The 20,484-nt window shown below is 33.2% G+C and overlaps 2 protein-coding genes across 2 annotated transcripts in view; both read left to right on the top strand.

Annotated features, from left to right (window-relative positions):
- LOC133204039 (uncharacterized) overlaps window positions 1-20,484 on the top strand; it is a 41,712-nt gene that overhangs the window by 20,300 nt on the left and 928 nt on the right. The window lies entirely within an intron of this gene.
- The window catches only part of LOC133204045 (osteopetrosis-associated transmembrane protein 1-like), a 137,196-nt gene that overhangs the window by 17,170 nt on the left and 99,542 nt on the right, over window positions 1-20,484 (top strand). The window lies entirely within an intron of this gene.

The following is a 20,484-nucleotide window of genomic DNA, read 5'->3' on the forward strand; positions in this document are numbered from 1 at the left end:
ACATTAGAAAAAAATAATTAAGGAGGAATGCCACACCAAAATTTCATTTAATAGATCTTTAAGAAATCCCTTTTAAACTATGGTTTCAGCATTGAAAGACCGATATTAGCTTTTAATTATTTTATACGAATTTTTTTTTTTTTTTTTCATTTTTTCAGAGAAAATGAAAAAAAATGTTTTATTTGCAAATAAGATGCTTTATGGTTTAAAACTTGTTATTAATAAATGCATAATGTGAATGTCTAATAAAATATGTTAATAAAGGCTGGATAGACATTTTAATTTTTTAAATAAAAAATTATTTATTAAAATAAAACACATAATTTGTTAATATTTTTTAAACCTATGGTTAAAATCTTAATAAAACTAGTCACAACTAGGGTGAATATGTTAGTCAATCATATTTTAAAAATAAATTGAAATGAAATTGCGAAATTTTAGGGAAAATAATTATTTTAATATTTGGACCAATCCCGATCAAAATCAAACCGATCCCGATCAAAATTAACACAAAATAAATAAAATAATAATTCACTGCCTTCTTTTTGTATTTACCACTAAAAAATCTATTTGATTAACAAGTTCAATTACTTTTTAACCTGTATTACACATAAACAAACTAGTATTCTTTTGAAAAGGTTATCTTTTTCCAATTATTACAAAATTATGGTTGGGATCAGTTCAATTTCGATCGGGATTGGCCAAAATTTAAAAAAAATAATTTCTCTAAAATTTCGCAATTTCATTTCAATTTCTTTTTAAAATATGAGTGACTAACATATTCTCCCTAGTTGTGACTATTTTATGAAGATTTAACCATAGGTTTAAAAAATATTCACAAATTATGTGTTTAATTTTCATAAATATTTTTTTATTTAAAAAATTAAAATGTCTATCCAGCCTTTATTAACATATTTTATTAGACATTCATATTATGCATTTTTAACAGCAAATTTTTAATCCTAAAGCATCTTATAAGCAAATAAAACATTTTTTTTCATTTTCTATGAAAAATATGAAGAAAAAAATCTTATTAAATAATTAAGAGCTAATATTGGCCTTTTAATGCTGAAACCACTACTTATCAGGGATGTGTTAGAGGTCTAAGAAATAAAATTTTGGTGTGGCATGCCTCCTTAAAGCAATTACTGAATGCAAAGAAAATAAAACATTTCAATTTAAAACGTCACTGTTCATAGTTCTTTGTTTTCCACTCAAGACACATCACTTTAACAGTTAATAATGAGCCCCAATCTCGCTCGCAAAATCATTCAATAGTAAATCACTCAACATCTTTCACTATAGGTGAATGTCACTACTCTATGAACTTTACTCCTTCCCCCTGGAAATTCGACAGTTTTCCTCACGAATTGAATACTGATCCATTTTGTTCATAATTCTTGACCAATATCTTGGTACTTTTCACTTTGATTGGACTCTTCTATGCACAATTGCACAGGCGAGGCATCATTTGTTGGAGAAAATGGTTCTGCAGAGGCACCCTTTGCATACGAAATCGAGTCTTCTTTTTCATTATCATTGTCATTTCCCTCAGGAATAGTTAAGGAGGTTGGATCCTGTTCTCAAAAGTACTGAGAATTTTTTATGAAGTATACTTTTAGAATCTACACACATAGCTTAATTAAAAATCAAAACAAAAAATGGGAGTCAATGCGCTTCTTTTTGCGCTACGGGCATTTCATATGACCTTTTTGCACTGTAATTACGTCTAATACATAAATCAATTTTTCTCAGTTTTTCCTCTTAAATTTTTTATCCAGTTAAATAATGGGAACAAACACAGTCTTTTTTTGCATCTTTAATAGTCACATTAAAATTTGTGACAACAAAAAAATTTCAAATTACTTCGAATAGACAATTATTTGTCCTTTCTTCACTCACAAAATGTCATATTTCTGGCATTAAAAATTTAACAAGCTAGAAAATCATTTGAAAGTAATGACATTTTTCTGAATTTAAGCAGAATGGCTGAAATTATTTTTATTATTCAGAAAAGAAAATTAAAAGTGGGGGTCTGTTATGTTAATTTTTAGATATTACTACAAAAGTGTTAATTTTAAGCTTAAATTGGGCTATTTTTTCTCCGGACTTTCACAATTTTTTGTTATATTTGTAAAAAAAAAATGATGATAGAATTCATGACAGTTAATTCAATATATAATTTAGGACCAGCATAAAACATTTCACTGCACAAAATAACTCATGCAGACTGCCTTTAAGAAATAGGAATCCAAACTTAACAATACTGTGAATACTTCGAAAGAGAAAAATTGATCACTTTCTTCTTTAAAAAAAAAACCTTCCGCCACAAAATAAAGTTCCTCACTTAATACTTTCGGTATGGAATTTAATCATGGGGTTTTAATTGAATATAGTTTAATTAGCATTGTAGAATCAGAATTTATTTAAGAACTAAAGCATTATGCAGAATTTTTTAAAAAGAGGTCAAGACAAAAATCTTCTCAAAAGCTCAGTAACGAATCTCTTTAAAATGTCTTATATATCTGAAGAAATGTCTTTATACAAGTCACTTTTCACTTGTTGGTGTCTTTTTAATCCTTCCCAGTCTTGTTGACGAATGTCCATTGGTCTCCTTCCTGCTCCTCTCTTACGGTATATCTTGATTTTCATCTGAAACTGTCAAGGTGTTTTCGCTTTCAGAAGTTTCAGAGTTGCTTGAATGATCTTCAATGTTCTCCTCTGGGACCTCATCATTAGGACATAAATTAGGTACAATGGCTTCATAATCCCTGTCTGAACATTACTGAATTATTTGCTGAAGTTTATAATATGTTTACTTTTTTCGGTTTAAGAATGTACGCATGAATCACAATTAGCTTTGACACAATAGAATGTTGAATTTGAAATAACATATCACTAAGTTTTTAATCACTATCCAAGGTCCACTCCAATTTTTTGCACGTTTAAGTTTAGTTCCTAATATATGTTGCGGTTGGAAACGGCACACAGTATTACCAACACTTTATTTCACTTTTCTCATATATTTATTGTAGCTTCTTTTCTAGTTTAGGCTATTTTTCTTTGTTCCTACTATGGCAATTTTCTAATTTTCGTTTTAACTGTCTAGCATATTCATGATAGTTATATAAATCACTGATAGCACTATTACTCGGATCAGATAATAAATCAACTGGTGTCAACAATTCTGTTCCAGATAACATTCGGTATGGACTCACTCCTGTTGGACAGTACTGTCGTAAGCCATAGAAATTCCATCAATAAATTTATCCCAGTCTGATTGGTGCAAGGAAATATATTTCGACAACAAATCCTTAACAGTACGATAAAATATGGAGATAACGAACGGTATTCAAGCTCAAAGTCCATTAAAACAATACAAATGGAGCAGAGCACACATGGAGCAGAGCACACATGGACCTCCAAAACATCTGAGGTGGGATCAAATGTCATGGAGGAGTGAGCATCCCCTGCCCACCGGTCACACTCGCCGTGTGCTCCTTGTCGTGATCGGGAAATAACGGAAACAATTCAGTGTGTAAATAATGGCCTAACAATTCGTATGAAAAACGTCAGTCAGCATATGACTTAATGATAGATTGTATTTGCTAACAAGTTCATTGTTTCGACCATAGAACTTACGAAATGATGACTTCAAACGGGACTGTTGATATTCTTGTCTCATCAACTTATTTGTCAATAACTTACTTCGATTTAGAAATTGTTCATACGTAGAGCATACTCTTGCGTATCGAATCAACTGAAAGATAAAAACCCCATATGCAGGTGATAGGGGTATATTGTTGCATAAGTAAGGGAATCTGATAATTGAAAAGTCAAAGTCATCACGTTTATAAAAAAGCTTTGTTGTTAGATTAATATTAACGTCTTTTTCTAGTAAAATATCCAAATATGAAACAGATGTGCCAGACTCTGTTGTATCTCATTATTATTTCAAGCTCACTGGGATATATTGTGTCAACATATGAATGGGAAATAACTATTGTTAATTGATAATACGTCGTTGATATATCTAATTTTCGAGTTAAATGCCACAGCATGAGATTTCATTTTCTCATGTAAATGATTTTGATTAAATTCGACTTCATATGAATACAGAAATAGGTCTGCGAACAACTAAGCGATTTAACCTCTCCACCATTCCATCTGATCTTGGGTGAAATGGGGTTGTGCGGGCATTGTGAATTCCAAGTAATGTACACAAATTTTGAAAAAGTTGACTTTCAAATTGACGACTTTGATTTGTATGTAATGCATGAGGACATCCATAGCGTTTGATCTATCCTTTGAATATAGCATTGGCAACAATCTAAGCTTCCATATTTGGAATTAGAAATACTTCCACAAACTTTGTAAAATAATCTGCTACCACAAGAATGTACACATTTCCATTGGCTGTTTTTGGAAATGGTCCAGCTATATCCGCTGCAATTCTCTCAAAACGTCCTCCTGCTATGAAAGATTCCATTACACTACGTTTTTGTCTGTAAGAGTTCTTTTTTTCTTCACACACATAACACGATTCACATAATCTGTCACTTATCCTCGAATCTCGAATACTTGGCCAATAATTAGAACTCTGATTTACTTTTCTAATAGTCCTCTGAATTCCAGATGTCCAGATACTGGCGAATCATGTTTGTACCACACCACTACATCTCGCATTGGTTAAGGTGTGCAAATTCTTAACTTAGTGTTTCCTTTCCTGTACATTTGATGTACAATACTCGTTGATAAATTTCCAGTATTTCCAAACTTCTGTACCAAAATTTACAATCTCGGTCGAGATCTGATATGTCCTTACTGGAAGGTTTATTCCCTGTCCCTACTCCTCAAACAATTCAAGAATTGGTCGTATTCGTGAGTCTTTTTCCTGTTGTTCACGAATTTCTTCATATGATAGTTGCATTTTTGATATTTCCCGTTGTTTTGCACGTCTTGGTCAATTTCTTCTTTTCGTAATTCTTTCAGAATCCACATCGTCATTACTTTCATCACTAGTCACTTTGAATACATGATAAATGTCACTAAATCACCATTATAATCACCGTGATCTATTTGCTTACACTGTTTACCCATAGTCTGACAACTAGCGTTTTCTACTGATAATGTGTCAGCATTTGAATGTTGTTTCCCTTAACGATGAACGATTGTAAATACAAAAGGTCCAAGTTGTTGTAACTAACGACATATTCGTCCATCTGGTTCCTTAAATTTATGAAGCCACGTCAACGAACCATGATCCATTCTTAGTACAAAATCTTTTCCCAACAAATAATGTTTGTAATATTTTTCAAAATAAATTACAACAAGCATCTCTTTCCTTGTAACATCATAGTTCCCCTAATAAAAAAAAAATACAAATGTTAACTACAGTTAACTATAGTTTACTATACTATATGCTAGGCTTGGTCACATTCAGTCGTCCAATTCCATTTAATATTTTTACTTGTGAGAAAATATAAGCATTTGCAATCTTGGCAAAATCCTTAATATACTCAAAAATTAAAATAAGATAAAACTTATAATTTACTTAGAAATTGAGAATATCTCAAAAACAAATTTTGTTACAAAGTTGCTAATTAAATAAAATATTTATTAAAAGACAAGAATTGATAGAAATGCCAGAATTAGAGAGCTTTCAACATGCATTTGTCACGACCTACCATGTATGCAAGAAAAGCGAAATATTTTAGTGCCATTTGACGTCATTTTGACTGTGACATCATTGTTTCAATTGTGACGGCAATCAAGGGTACTGTGACGCGTCTGAAACAACGCTGCGTGAAAACGTATGCGCAGACCAAGTAAGCTGGGCCTCGTCTCTCGTCTGATCTCTTAAATAGGTATGGTTGAAATGCTTTCATTTACGGGGCTGTATGAAGTTATCCTGTATGATATTTAGAGTGAGTTCACCATGCATCGGACACCCTCGTATTTGAAAAAGTTCTAGCGATATCACTATCGACCGAATATTAAAAATAAAAATTGAGCTTAACATGTTTTATGTGATTAAAATATGAAATGGAACACAAGTTATGCTATTTAAAAGAAAATATAATTAAAAAATGATTTTCTGGGAATGAGCCAGAATTCACCATGATCGGACAGTATTCAGTATGCATCGGACAAACGGTGTATTGAACAGAAAATGTGCATGTCCTACCTTTATCACAGTGTCCTTTTAAAGCCCCTGAAATACTTAAAAATAAGTGACAAAAAATTTATTTTTATGCTTCCTTTAAAAATCAACTTTGTATTTTAATTTGATTAACTTTACCAATCCACAAAATTTAATGTGGAGCGATTTTAGTTGCATCAAATCGCCTTTGATTTGCCTTGCAATGCTACGTAATAAGGCAACTTGCACCTTGGTTTAGGGAGATACAGATTGAAAAATTTAAGAGAGTCTAACTCTTAGTTTTCATATATCGATAACTTGTATTTTCACTGAATATGGTAAGTTTATATTTTTTAATTTCTGCAAAAAAGTTATCCAACATTTTAAGCCTGATTTCAATATATTTACATCCACTGAATATTTCCTCCTTTATTAAGAAATCCATTGCCGTTTATCACTTCATGAACAACACTAGGCATATCACCTGTACAGATTTCTTGATCAGTGGCTGTTCCATCAATGAAACGTACTATGACGTACATATCAATAATACAATAATTTATCTTTTTATCCCACTTTAAATGATTATTTATACAGATATAAATATAAAAAATAAAATGTCTTTCTTTGGTTGTTAGTACGGGAATTACCGTCGCAGCTATTGCAGAAAAAAATTACATAACCCTCTTACGCGGGTTATGTATTTTTTCTGCGACACCTGCGACATTAATTCCCGTACTAACAACCAAAGAAAGCATTTTATTGTTTAAATAACTTGGCACACAGATAGACTACTCTAAGATACATAATTCTATATATGGTTTCTGATTTCGATGAACAGCGTTGTCATGGTTACTAAAAATAGAAATTTCTTCGAAATACTTTCGAGACTCTACTCGAGAAACTACTCCTCCTACAGTTTTGGTCTAATTTCCATATTACTTGGCAAACTAGTAGAAAATACTTAGATACATTATTCTGTTCTTTGGTTTTTGATTCTGTTGAGCGTTGTTGCCATGGTTACTAAAAATAGAATTTTTCCTGAAATACTTTCAAAACGCTACTCCTATTACAGTAATTGTCTGATTTCCATATTACGTGGCAAACAAGTAGACTACAATTAGATACATTATTCTGTTTATTGTTTTTTTTTTAATTTGATTAGCATTGTTGCATGGTTACTAAAAATATAAAAATCTGTTAATTCATTTAAAACACTACTCCTTCAGTTTTAGTCTGATGTAAAGGAATGACCCATTTGAATTCTCGACACTAGAATACAGGCTTGCATCTGTGATTATGGATATTGCAAATCATAGGCTTTTCAAACCGCCACATTTTACGGAAGATAATACTGGTCAAATAACCCGTTTGTTCCTTAAACTTCAATTTGCAAACAAAGGAATCGACGCAGTTAATATAAGTAATATTCTTAATCACAAAAGAATCCAGTCTTGTATTCCACCATATTTCAAGTTGAAGTCCACACCTTGTATTTCTTATAAATATACATCAACTATTGCTTCAAAACTTTTTCATTACCAAAAAAACTCTACATTGCCTAGATATCGAGTATCTGAAACATAATCCTCCTACGTGTTCATGTCCTTCTTCACCTTACAACTATAGTCCTGCTGGACACGTCATTACTGGTGATGTAAACAAAGTTAATAATGGGGATCTAAAATCCCTTATCTTAAAGGGGCCAAATTTCAGGGAACCCCGTTCTTTCAACTGGCGTCATAAGTTTATAAATATTATGAATTCTGTGGCGATGGGCCAAACACAAAAAAGAAGACCTTGACACTTTGTCAGAATGGATTAAGAGCATCAAATGGATGTTGAAATTTCGCATTAAGCGATTGATTGGCTGTATGAAAACTGTTTATCTTTCTGTCTTTAATAATTCAGAAGTGAAAAAAGGAATTAGATTGGTTACACGATCAGTATGTACTGGTCCCAGCTGACAAAGCTGGTAACAGCATAGTTTCTGTTTGCAAGGCTCATTATTTGAATTGTATTTTAGAGGAACTATGATTTATTTCTGCAGGTGGAAATCCAATTTACACCCATAGCTTCCTTTCTATGGAAGAAATTCTTCAAAATCATATGTCCATTTTAGATATTTTTAATATTCCCAACAATCAAAATGAATTTGAATTATCATACCTTTATTGGATTCCTAAACTTCATAAAATCCTTACAAACAAAGATACATAACGGGTTCCAGTGAATGTTCTACAAGCCTCTTTCTTTACTCCTCACTAAAATATTTACTGTAATTAAGGACAAACTTCAGGAGTACTGTACATGCGTATATTTGAGAAGTGATGTAAATCAGACGTGGATACTTAAAAACTCCAAGGAACTTTTAGAAAAATTGAAATCACTAAATTTTACTAAAATCAATAACATCAAAACGTACGACTTTTCAACACATTATACAATACGATAAGTTAAAGTCCGGGCTTTTTGACATCATTGAGAGCTGCTTTTTCAATAGAAATGGAACTAGTAAATTTACTTAGCTTGTCATTGGTCATTTGCAAAATTATTATGTTAAAAAGCATTCTGATTGTAAACACAAGTACTCTGAAGTTGATATTTATAAGATCCTTGCGTTTCTGTTGACAATATCTATGTAGTTTTTGGAAATCAGGTCTTCCAAAAATCTATTGGAAGTCCCATGGGTACCAATTGCGCCCCGTTGTTAGCAGACCTATTTTTGTATTCATATGAAGCAGAATTTATACAAAAACGTCTACATGAGAAAAAGAAAACACTTGCCGTGGCGTTCAACCTGACCTTTCGATATATCGACGACGTATTATCAATTAACAACAGTTCCATTCACATGTCGACTCGATATATCCCAGTGAGCTTGAATTTAAAGATACCACATATTCTTACACATCTGTTTCATATTTAGATATTTTACTAGAAAAGATGTTAATGGTAACCTAACAACAAAGCTTTATGATAAACATGATTACGTCAACTTTTCAATCGTCAACTTCCCTTACTTATGTAGCAATACACCCTTATCACCTGCATATGGGGTTTATGTCACTCAGTTGATTCGAAACGCAAGAGCATGCTCTACATATGAACAATTTTTAAAACAGACAAGCTACTGACAAACAAGTTGACGAAACAAGGATATCAACAGTCTCCTTTGAAGTCATCTTTTCGCAAGTTTTACGGTCGATGTACAATGACCTTGTCAGCACATACAACCTATCATTGAGTCAAATGCTGACTGACGTTTTTCATACTAATTGTTAGGTCATTATGTATACACTGAACTGTCTAAGGATTTTTCCGGGTTTTTTTTCCCGATCATAACAAGGAGCACTCGGCGGGTGTGACCAATCGGCAGGGGATGCTCACTCCTCCATGGCACCTGACCCCACCTTTAAATTTTGAGGCCGTGTTTGCTCTGCTCCAAAGTTGTATCGTTTCATTAGACTTTCGAGATTGAATATTGTTCATTATCTTCATATTTCATAAAAGTAGACTACACTGAGATACATAACTCTGTGCATCATTTTTTTTAATTATTAATGTGAGTGATGTTGCCATGATAACTAAAAATACAATTTTCTGTGAAATACTTTCAAAAGGCTACCCCTCCTACAGTTTAAGTCTGATTTCAATGTAACCTGGCTAACTAGCAGTCAACACTTAGATACATTTTTTTGGTTTTTGATTTTGATGAGCGTTGTTGCCATGGTTACCAAAGAAAGAAATTTTCCTGATTTACTTTCAAAACGCTACTCCTCCTAACGTTTTAGCCTGATTTCAATACAACTTAGCAAACAAGGAGATTTTTAACTCAGATAAAATATTCCGTGTTTTTAATTTCAAATAATGGTGTTGCAATGGTTACTAAAATAGAAATTTCCATGAAATACATTAAAAATGCTACTCCTCCTAGTTATGTTCCCCAAACGAAGTTTGGGAACATATTGTTTTTACTCTGTTTCTTATTATTATTATTATTATTAAGGTCTTCCGACTTCCTTCGGAAGACCTTATTGTTTTCCGTCTGTTTTCTATTATTATTATTATTATTAAGGTCTTCCGACTTCCTTCGGAAGACCTTATTGTTTTCCGTCTGTTTTCTATTATTATTATTATTATTATTCTTTTTTTCATAGTTATGGCGATATCTCAGCTGTGAGTGAGCAGATTTCAGAGATTTTTTCGCGGAAGATGCATCATGTAAATATCTCCAGACGTGTTTTTCATTTTTTCAAAATTCACTTCTGTTCGCGATTTTTGGGGAAATTTGTATTTTTTAAATGGCATTTTGTCCAGAATTTTTCTCGACAACGGCTAAAGATATGAAATTGAAACTCAATGAATAAATAGAACATCGAATTCCAATATGGGGAACGACCTTTATTTTTCGTCGTCGGCACTTCCGGTCGCAAACGGAAGTGAATTCAAAAAGTTCAATTTTTCAACTTTTTTGTTTTTCAATATTTTTCTTTAGGATTTACAAGGTTTATAGAGTGTTTTACAAGAATTCTAAATATGTATTCAATATTTTGATGCGTGCATTTATTGCAAAGATATGACCGATCCAAACTTTGCCCCACTGTCTGGGGTTCGAATCCTGCTGGAGGTAGTTAATTTTTTTTCTTTGTTTTTCTCTTTTTTTTCAGTTGCTAATGACTTCTCTCTCTTTAAAAACATGTATGGTAGTTTTTGCTGATTTTTAAAAGCTTTTTTGTCAGAGATTCTGTAGAAAACCTTTCGACATATACTGAATATCTTTGCATCTATAATATGTCCTTCTAAAACTTTTTTAAGGATTTCATTCTTGTCCCCAAAGCTTGACCCATTCAAAAGTTGTCACCCCTTTTGCAATAAAACCTTGTTATCGCTACTCCTCCGAAACTGTAAAACGTAGAGATTCCAAGCCTTCAGCAGCAGTGTCTTCGACTCATTTAATACTCTCTTCATTCATTGCAAAAGCATTCTTTGGTCCCTTGTATGAGTTACTACCCCTGAAAGTTTATGCTGCTTACATTTAATGAACTTTTTTTAAAACGGTGTATCCTAGAGACATGGGACCAACTGCATCGGCATGTTTGACTTTGACCTTGAAATATAGGTCAAGGTCAAAGTCATTTAAAAACATAAGAAATTCCTTATATATGTGTAAAATATAGCAATTCACCAAATGACCTTGAACTTTGACCTTGACCTTTGGCCTTGACATTGGGTCAAATGAAAAGTAAGGACATGCATCCAGCTCCAGTATCAGGTAAAACATAGAAAGTAAAGATTTCCTTGTTTTGTTTTGTTTTGTTTTGTTTTGTTTTTGTTTTTTTTTTGTTTGTTTTTTTTTTGGAAATGACCTTGACCTTTGATCTTGACCCAAAGGTCACAATCAGGCTTAAAGATGTGAAAGTAGTTACAATTCTTAGTTTAAAAGAGGCATAAAATAAATAATTCATTCCCCCCCCCCTTCTTAAAAAAAAATCACATCAACAACAACGTAGAATATTTCTGTAAAATTCAAACCAGACCTCGGATCGACAACATATTTGGTACATATGTAGTATAGACCTCAGAGAAACTTTCTGGAGAGTTTTACGGTGAGTCTTATAAGTTTATAGAAGTCATGAAGTTTCACGGCAAGAACTACAAGTTCTGTTGTGTTTGAAATTAAAGTGCAGGTGAACGAAGAAATGATCTAAACCTTTTATCGGCTATTTCTTCAGATGTCGTTAGTAGCATTCGATTTTCCTGATATGATACGACATTTTAATATCAAGCATTCTCTCTTTCTTTTACATTTGGAATTTATTTGATTTTTATTTAGAATTAATCAGTTTCCAGAAATAGCGATTTTCGGTATATTAAAAACAGTTCTCGCTTTCATTGTCGTGTTTCCCTTCTAAAAATGCATGTTGGGAGTTTAATTTGTGCTACACATATTTAATTTAACCCAAAGAAATGCTTATTGAAATGTTTCATATTTATTTCAGGATATTCAGTCAGAAATGTTAAAATCCGAACCTCTTTTAAGCTTACAACTAAGCTATTTTCAAAAAATTCAGCATGCTCACAATATCGATGAATCGGGCTACAGTCCATTAATACATTTTCATTAGGGAACAGTGTTAACGTTTTCTCACGCACATCCGTCCCTTGTTATTTTATATACTGCTTGCAAGTTCAGGAACTATTTCCTTTTACGGAACTTCTTTCTTCCCCTACCGATTCTAAAAATACGCTTGTATTTATTCTATAGTCTTAAACAATTAACTTACTCAATTTTATCGGAATGTGTAGCGCAGTGGTTAAAGCACCTGCCTTTCAAACCAAGGGTTTTGAGTTCGATCCCAGCTGGAGGAGGATTTTTTTTTTTGTTTTTTTTTTTTTTGTTTTTTGCTTTTTTGGGCATTTTTCTTTTTTTTTTCTGCCTAAACGACACAAAAACACTTAAAAAGGTGGAAAGGCCTCTAATTGTTCTCTGAACAATTAGTTTACTTGTTATTATTAAGGTCTTTCGATATATATGATAAGATATGAATATGAAACTTGCTGAGGTGATAGAGCATCAAATGTAGATATGTTGATCGACCATTATTTTCCGTCGTTCGTACTTCCGGTCGCAAACGGAAGTGAATTAAAAAATGTTAAATTTGTAACTTTTTTGTTTTTCAATATTTTTCTCTGGGATTTACAGGGTTAATAGAGAGTCTTCTAAGAGTTCTAAGTACATGTATGTTTTTATCATTTTGATTGATGCATTTGTTGCAAAGATATGTAAGTAATGGATATATGCCGAATACTGTTCTATATGTAAAATTATCAGACTGTTTGAGGCCCGTTAGGGCCGAAAACAGTGTGATAATTTTACATATAGAATTGTATGAGGCATATATCTTACTTAAAACATTGCTATTTAAATGTCCAAAAGTTACCTGGAGGAGTCCGATAATTACACAATAAGAGTTCAGGCATCAATAGTTTTCTACCTGAAACCATCTAATAAGTAAACAAAAGAAGAGAGAAAGTTTTTTTTTCTTTAGACAGTAAAATCAGTGAGTGAACTCTTTTGTTTCATTCATTCAATGGCAGTCGTTTGGCTTAGCAGGAACTATGGACAGTGGTCAAGTGATGAAGGATTTTTTTATGATTCGGAATATTCTTTTTTATTAAGTGCGTTTGACATTGATGCAGATACAGTGTTGGATGATATCTTCAAAATACATTTAAATTAAAAATGCGGATTTTTATGTAAAATTTTCATTTGATGATATAATGAAAATCTTGGGTTTTAAAAGTGCGGTCATTAGCGAACAAACCTCGTTAAATGAAGAGATTCGCAGACTGGCTCTTTATCAGAAATGGATTTAAATTAGCTTATTCATAGTGCTGTATTGAAAACGCTTTGCAAAAAAACGAATGGAAAGTGTTACTTTCGAGGAAGGTTAAACTCCAGTTTCTTCTTGGATTTTCTATTTTTAATAACTTAATTTTCTCGCGTTCGCTTTCCCTGAATTTTTTCTCTCTAACTTTTTTTTTTGGTTTCTGGACAAATTAAACCTTAATTTCACTCTAGTTGTTGTTTTTTAACTACTGTCCGATTTTGTTATCACTGCCGTCCGATAATATATTATTGGACTGCTAATTATTATTATCGGACGGCTACAGGTAAATTTTTAGACTGCAAGAACAAAGGCATGGCGTCACAGCAATGTTTTAATACAAAGATAGATTACATGATCAGTACGTACTGGTCCCTGCTGACAAAGCAGGTAACAACATTGTCTTTGTTTGTAAGACTCATTATATTAAATGTATTTTAGAGGAACTTGGATTTAATTCTACAAGTGGTAATCCAACTTATACTCATAGTTCCCTTTCTAAGGAAGAACTTCTTCAAAATCATATGTCAGTTTTGAATATTTTTAATATTCCAAACAACCAAAATGAATTCGAATTACCATATTTATGTTGGATTCCGAAACTTCATAAAAATCCTTACAAATAAAGATACATAGCGGGTTCCAGTATATGTTCAACCAAGCCTCTATCTTTACTCCTCACTAAGATATTAACAGTGGTGAAGGAGAAACTTCAAGAGTACTGTGCAACAATATATTCGAGAAGTGGTGTAAATCAGATGTGGATACTTAAAAATTCCAAGGAACTTTTGGAAAATTTGAAATCACAAGATTTTACCAAAATCAGCTTTAAAACTTACTTAACGACTTTTCAACTTTATACACAACCATTCCCCACGATAAATTAAAGTCCAGGCTTTTTGATATCATTGAGAGCTGCTTTTTCAATAAAAATGGAACTCGTAAATATACTTACGTTGTCATTGGTCATTTGCAAAATTATTTTGTTAAAAAACATTCTGATTGTACACACAAGTACTCTGAAGTTGACATTAAAAAGATGCTTGAGTTTCTGATTGACAATATCTATGTGGTTTTTGGAGACCAGGTCTTCCAACAATCTATTGGAATTCCCATGGGTACCAATTGCGCCCCGTTATTAGCAGACCTTTTTTGTATTCATATGAAGTGGAATTTGTCCAAAATCTTGTACGTGAAAAGAAGAAAACACTTGCTGTGGTCTTCAACTCGACATTTAGATATATCGACGACGTATTGTCAATTAACAATGGCTATTTCCATTCTTATGTCGATACGATATATCCTGGTGAACTTGAGATAAAAGATACCACAGAGTCTGACACATCTGTTTCATATTTGGATATTTTACTTGAAAAAGATGTTAATGGTAATCTAACAACCAAGCTTTATGATAAACGTGATGACTTTAACTTTTCAATCGTCAACTTCCCTTACTTATGCAGCAATATACCTTCATCACCTGCATACGGGTTATTTATCTCTCAGTTGATTCGATACGCAAGAGCATGCTCTACGTATGTACAATTTCTAAAACAAGGTAAATTATTGACAAATAAGTTGATGAAACAAGAATATCAGCTGTCTCGTTTTAAAGTCATCATTTCGTAAGTTCTATGGTCGATACAATGACCTTGTCAGCAAATACAATTTATCATTGAGTCAAATGCTGACTGATGTTTTTCATACTAATTGTTAGGCCATTATTTACACACTGAATTGTCGACGGATTTTTCCGTGATTTCCCGATCATGACAAGGAGCACACGGCGGATGCTCACTCCTTCATGGCACCTGATCCCACCTCTGATGTTTGGAGGTCCGTGTTTGCTCTGCTCCTATTTTGTATTGTTTAATGGACTTTTGAGCTTGAATACTGTTCGTTATCTCCATATCTTTCATATGACCGCATTTATTGCTAAGATATGACCGATCCAAACTTTCTCGTATTGTTGCGGGTTCGAATCCTGCTGGGGCGGGAGATTGTTTCTCTCTTTTTTCAGTTGTAAATGATATTTTTCTCTGTGAAGACATGTTAGATAGTTTTTGCTTATTTTTTAAAGCTTTGTTAACAGAGATTCTACAGAAATCCTTTAATAATCATGATCTATGTTGAAAGACTGTGTTACATAAACGCAAGCAAAAAATACCTTCAATAAAGTATTAAATGAAGTGAGGTAGCACAGCGATCTGGAGAAAAGTTCGGTCGGAAGACCACTTGTTGCCCTAGCAACAAGAAACGCATCTAGTTATTCTTTTTTTCATAGTTATGGCGATATCTCAGCTGTGAGTAAGCAAATTTCAGAGATTTTTTCAGGGAAGATGCCTCATGTAAATATCTCCAGACGTGTTTTTCATTTTTTCAAAATTCACTTCCGTTCGCGATTTTTGGGGAAATTTGTATTTTTTAAATGGCATTTTGTCCAGAATTTTTCTCGAGAACGGCTAAAGATATGAAATTGAAACTCAATGAAAAGATAGAACATCAAATTCCAATATGGGGAACGACCTTTATTTTTCGTTGTCGGCACTTCCGGTTGCAAACGGAAGTGAATTCAAAAAGTCCAATTTTTCAACTTTTTTGTTTTTCAATATTTTTCTTTAGGATTTACAGGGTTTATAGAGTGTCTTACAAGAATTCTAAATATGTAGTCAATATTTTAATGCGTGCATTTATTGCAAAGATATGACCGATCCAAACTTTGTCCCACTGTCTGGGGTTCGAATCGTGCTGGAGGGAGTTTTTTTTTCTTCGTTTTTCTCTTTTTTTAGTTGCTAATGACTTCTCTCTCTTTGAAAACATGTATGGTAGTTTTTGCTGATTTTTAAAAGCTTTTTTGTCAGAGATTCTGTAGAAAACCTTTCGACATATACTGAATATCTTTGCATCTATAATACGTCCTTCTAAAACTATTGTAAGGATTTAATTCTTGTCCCCAAAGCTTGACCCATTCAAAAGTTGTTACCCCTTTTGCAATAAAACCTTGTTATCGCTACTCCTCCAAAACCGTAAACCGTAGAGATTCCAAGCCTTCATCATCTTCGACTCATTTAGTACTCTCTTCATTCTATCATTGCAAAAGCATTCTTTGGTCCCTTGTATAAGATACTGCTCCTGAAAGTTTACGCTGCTTACATTTAATGAACTTTTTTTTTCAAACGGTGTATCCTACAGACATGGGACCAACTGCATCGGCATATTTGACTTTGACCTTGAAATATAGGTCAAGGTCAAAGTCATTTAAAAACAGAAGAAATTCCTTATATATGTGTAAAATATAGCAATTCACCAAATGACCTTGACCTTTGACCTTGACCTTTGACCTTGACATTGGGTCAAATGAAAAGTAAGGACATGCATCCAACTCCAGTATCAGGTAAAAACATAGAAAGTAAAGATTTCCTTGTTTTTTTTTTGGGGAGGGGGGGGGGTTGTTGTTGTTGTTGTTTTTTTAAATGACCTTGACCTTTGACCTTGACCCAAAGGTCACAATCAAGCTTAAGGATGTGAAAGTAGTTACAATTCTTACTTTAAAAGAGGTATAAAATAAATAATTCATCCCCCCCCTTCTTAAAAAAAATCACATCAACAACAACGTAGAATATTTCTGTAAAATTCAAACCTCGGATCGACACCATATTTGGTACAAATGTAGTATAGACCTCAGAGAAACTTTCTTGAGAGTTTTACGGTGAGTCTTATAAGTTTGTAGAAGTCATGAAGTTTCACGGCAAAAACTACAAGTTCTGTTGTGTTTGAAATTAAAGTGCAGATGGACGAAGAAATGATCTAAACCTTTATCGGCTATTTCTTCAGATGTCGCTAGTAGCATTCGATTTTCCTGATATGATACGACATTTTAATACCAAGCACTCTCTCTTTCATTTACATTTGGAATTAATTTGATTTTTATTTAGAATTTATCAGTTTCCAGAAATAGCGATTTTCGGTATATTAAAAACAATTCTCGCTTTCATTGTCGTATTTCCCTTCTAAAAATGCATGTTGGGAGTTTAATTTGTGCTACACATATTTAATTTAACCCAAAGGAATGCTTATTTAAATGTTTCATATTTATTTCAGGATATTCAGTCAGAAATGTTAAAATCCGAACCCGATCGTTTAAGCTTACAACAAAGCTATTTTCAAAAAAATCAGCATGCTCACAATATCGATGAATCGGGCTACAGTCCATTAATACATTTTCATCAGGGAACAGTGTTAACGTTTTCTCACGCAGCACGTCCCTTGTTATTTTATATACTGCTTGCAAGTTCAGGAACTATTTCCTTTTACGGAACTTCTTTCTTCCCCTACCGATTCTAAAAATACGCTTGTATTTATTATATAGTGCAGTAGTTAGCGCACCTGCCTTTCAAACCAAGGGTTTTGAGTTCGATCCCATCTGGAGGAGCAAATTTTTATTTTTATTTTTATTTTTTTTTTTTTTTTTTTTTTTTTTTTTTTTTTTTTTTTTTTGGCATTTTTTTTTGGGGGGGGGGGGGGTATTTTTTTTTTGTATTTCTCTTTTTTTTCAGCCCAAATGACACGAAAACACTTAAAAAGGTGGAAAGGCCTCTAATTGTTCTCTGAACATTTAATTTATTAGTTATTATTAAGGTCTTCCGATATATATTGATTGATTGATTGATTGTATGTTGTTTAACGTCCCATTCGAGAATTTTTCACTCATATAGAGACGTCACCATATACCGGTGAAGGGCTTCAAATTTTGACCTTTACTCGGCACTCAGGGCCATTGAGCAGTGAGGGATCTTTATCGTGCCAACGCCAGCCGTGACACGGGGCCTCGGTTTTTAAGGTCTCATCCGAAGGACCCGCAACTTTCACTTCAAAGTGCCGCGCGCCTGGCGAAGGAACAGTTGCTACCTATTTTTTATCGACTTAGGTCAGTCGCGGCCGAGATTCGAACTCACGACCTCCCGATCACGGAGCGAGCGCTCCGATATATATGATAAGATATGAATATGAAACTTGCTGAGGTGATAGAGCATCAAATGTAGATATGTTGATTGACCATTATTTTTCGTCGTTCGTACTTCCGGTCGCAAACGGAAGTGAATTCAAAAATGTTAAATTTGTGACTTTTTTGTTTTTCAATATTTTTCTCTGGGATTTACAGGGTTAATAGAGAATCTTCTAAGAGTTCTAAGTATGTTTTCATCATTTTGATTGATGCATTTATTGCAAAGATATGACCGATCCAAACTTTCTCGTAATGTTGTGGGTTCGAATCCTGCTGGGGCGGGAGATTGTTTCTCTCTTTTTTCAGTTGTAAATGATGTTTTTCTCTGTAAAGACATGTATGATAGTTTTTGCTTATTTTTTAAAGCTTTTCTAACAGAGATTCTATAGAAATCCTTTAATAATTATGATCTATGTTGAAAGACTGTGTTACATAAACGCAAACAAAAAATACCTTCAATAAAGTATTAAATAAAGTGAGGTAGCATAGCGATCTGGAGAAAAAATCGGTCGGAAGACCACTTGTTGCCCTAGCAACAAGAAACGCATCTAGTTATTATTATTTTTCTACTTTCTTCTCCGGTACTTTTTTGTCCGGGAGTGTTCTCATAGAACCACTCATCCGATTGACATGAAACCTTTTTAGGGTTAATAGGCATATTGTGTAGGTGTTCGGAACGAAAGTCAATTTGCGCGCACATGCATGCACGTGCGAGCGCGTGCAATGAGTGAAATGACTGATATACTTGATGAAGCCGTAACTTTTATATTTCTTGATGAATTGCTTTGAAACTCAAAATATAACGATATATTAGTAGTCTAGACAAGTGAACTCACGCGCATGCACGTGCGCTCTTCTCTGATTGGCTGATACAAAAATCTCAATAATTTCCTTGTTTTTTGACAAAATACTTTGAAATTTAGAATATAAGTATATATTATAAGGTGCTACAACATGTTATATAGGAAATTTCTTGAAAACACGCGCTTGCAGGTGTGCTGCAATCTGATCGGTTGAAACTTTAAATGTTTATAACTCCCATGGTTTTCAACAAAACAGGATGAAATTTACGACATGGATAGGCACATAGAGCTCCTATATTATGATACTATCAAAACTGAATGCAAGGCCATGCATGCGCGTATGCTGAATTCTGATTGGCTAATACTTAAAGGGTTACATCTCTCTTATTTTTAAATGAGATTCTTTAATATTTAACACAAATGTATGTATTGTGAGACACTATAAGAAAATTAATGTGAAAAATGTAGAAAACATGTGCAAGCATATGCGCTGAAATTTGATTGGCTAATACCCATATGGCTATATCGGAGTAATTTTCCAATGAAATACCCTTAAAAATAAAGTGCCCATCTATATTACAAAAGTATTGTCTAATTTATTGAAGCTTGTAGGGAATGGGACATTATAAGGGATTGGGGAGCCGTTTGGGGAACATTTGTAACCGTTCCCGTTACAATTAGCACTAGTTTTGGTCTGATTTCATTATATCTTTGCATACAAGTAGACTGCACTGAGATACGTAATTCTGTGTATCGGTTTTTGATTTTGATGAACGGCCTGGGCATGGTTACCAAAAATAGAAATTTCTCTGAAATTCTTTCAAAAGGCTACTCCTCCAACAGTTTTAGTCTGATTGCAATAAATCTTGCAACAAAAAAGACTAAACAGAAGACCATTATTTTATTTATAGCTGTTGCATAGTTTCAAGTGCATGTGCTACTTTTCTCTTCCTTGTTATAAGTAAAAACCAGTAGAGCTACAGTCTCGTCAGGGACTTCTGGTTTAAAACATTTAAAAAAAAAAGTAGGGACACACTAAATTGCATTCATATTGAACCATTCCGATTGTTATGATTTATTTTTTTCTTCAAATAATAGATTATGGGCTTAGAGTTAGGGCTAAAATCAGGAGGCAGTAATGCT

Source organism: Saccostrea echinata, unplaced genomic scaffold, assembly GCF_033153115.1.
Source record: "Saccostrea echinata isolate AGI-Se365-2 ecotype Australia unplaced genomic scaffold, CSIRO_AGI_Sech_v1 ptg000052l, whole genome shotgun sequence".
In the NCBI taxonomy this organism is placed as follows: domain Eukaryota; kingdom Metazoa; phylum Mollusca; class Bivalvia; order Ostreida; family Ostreidae; genus Saccostrea; species Saccostrea echinata.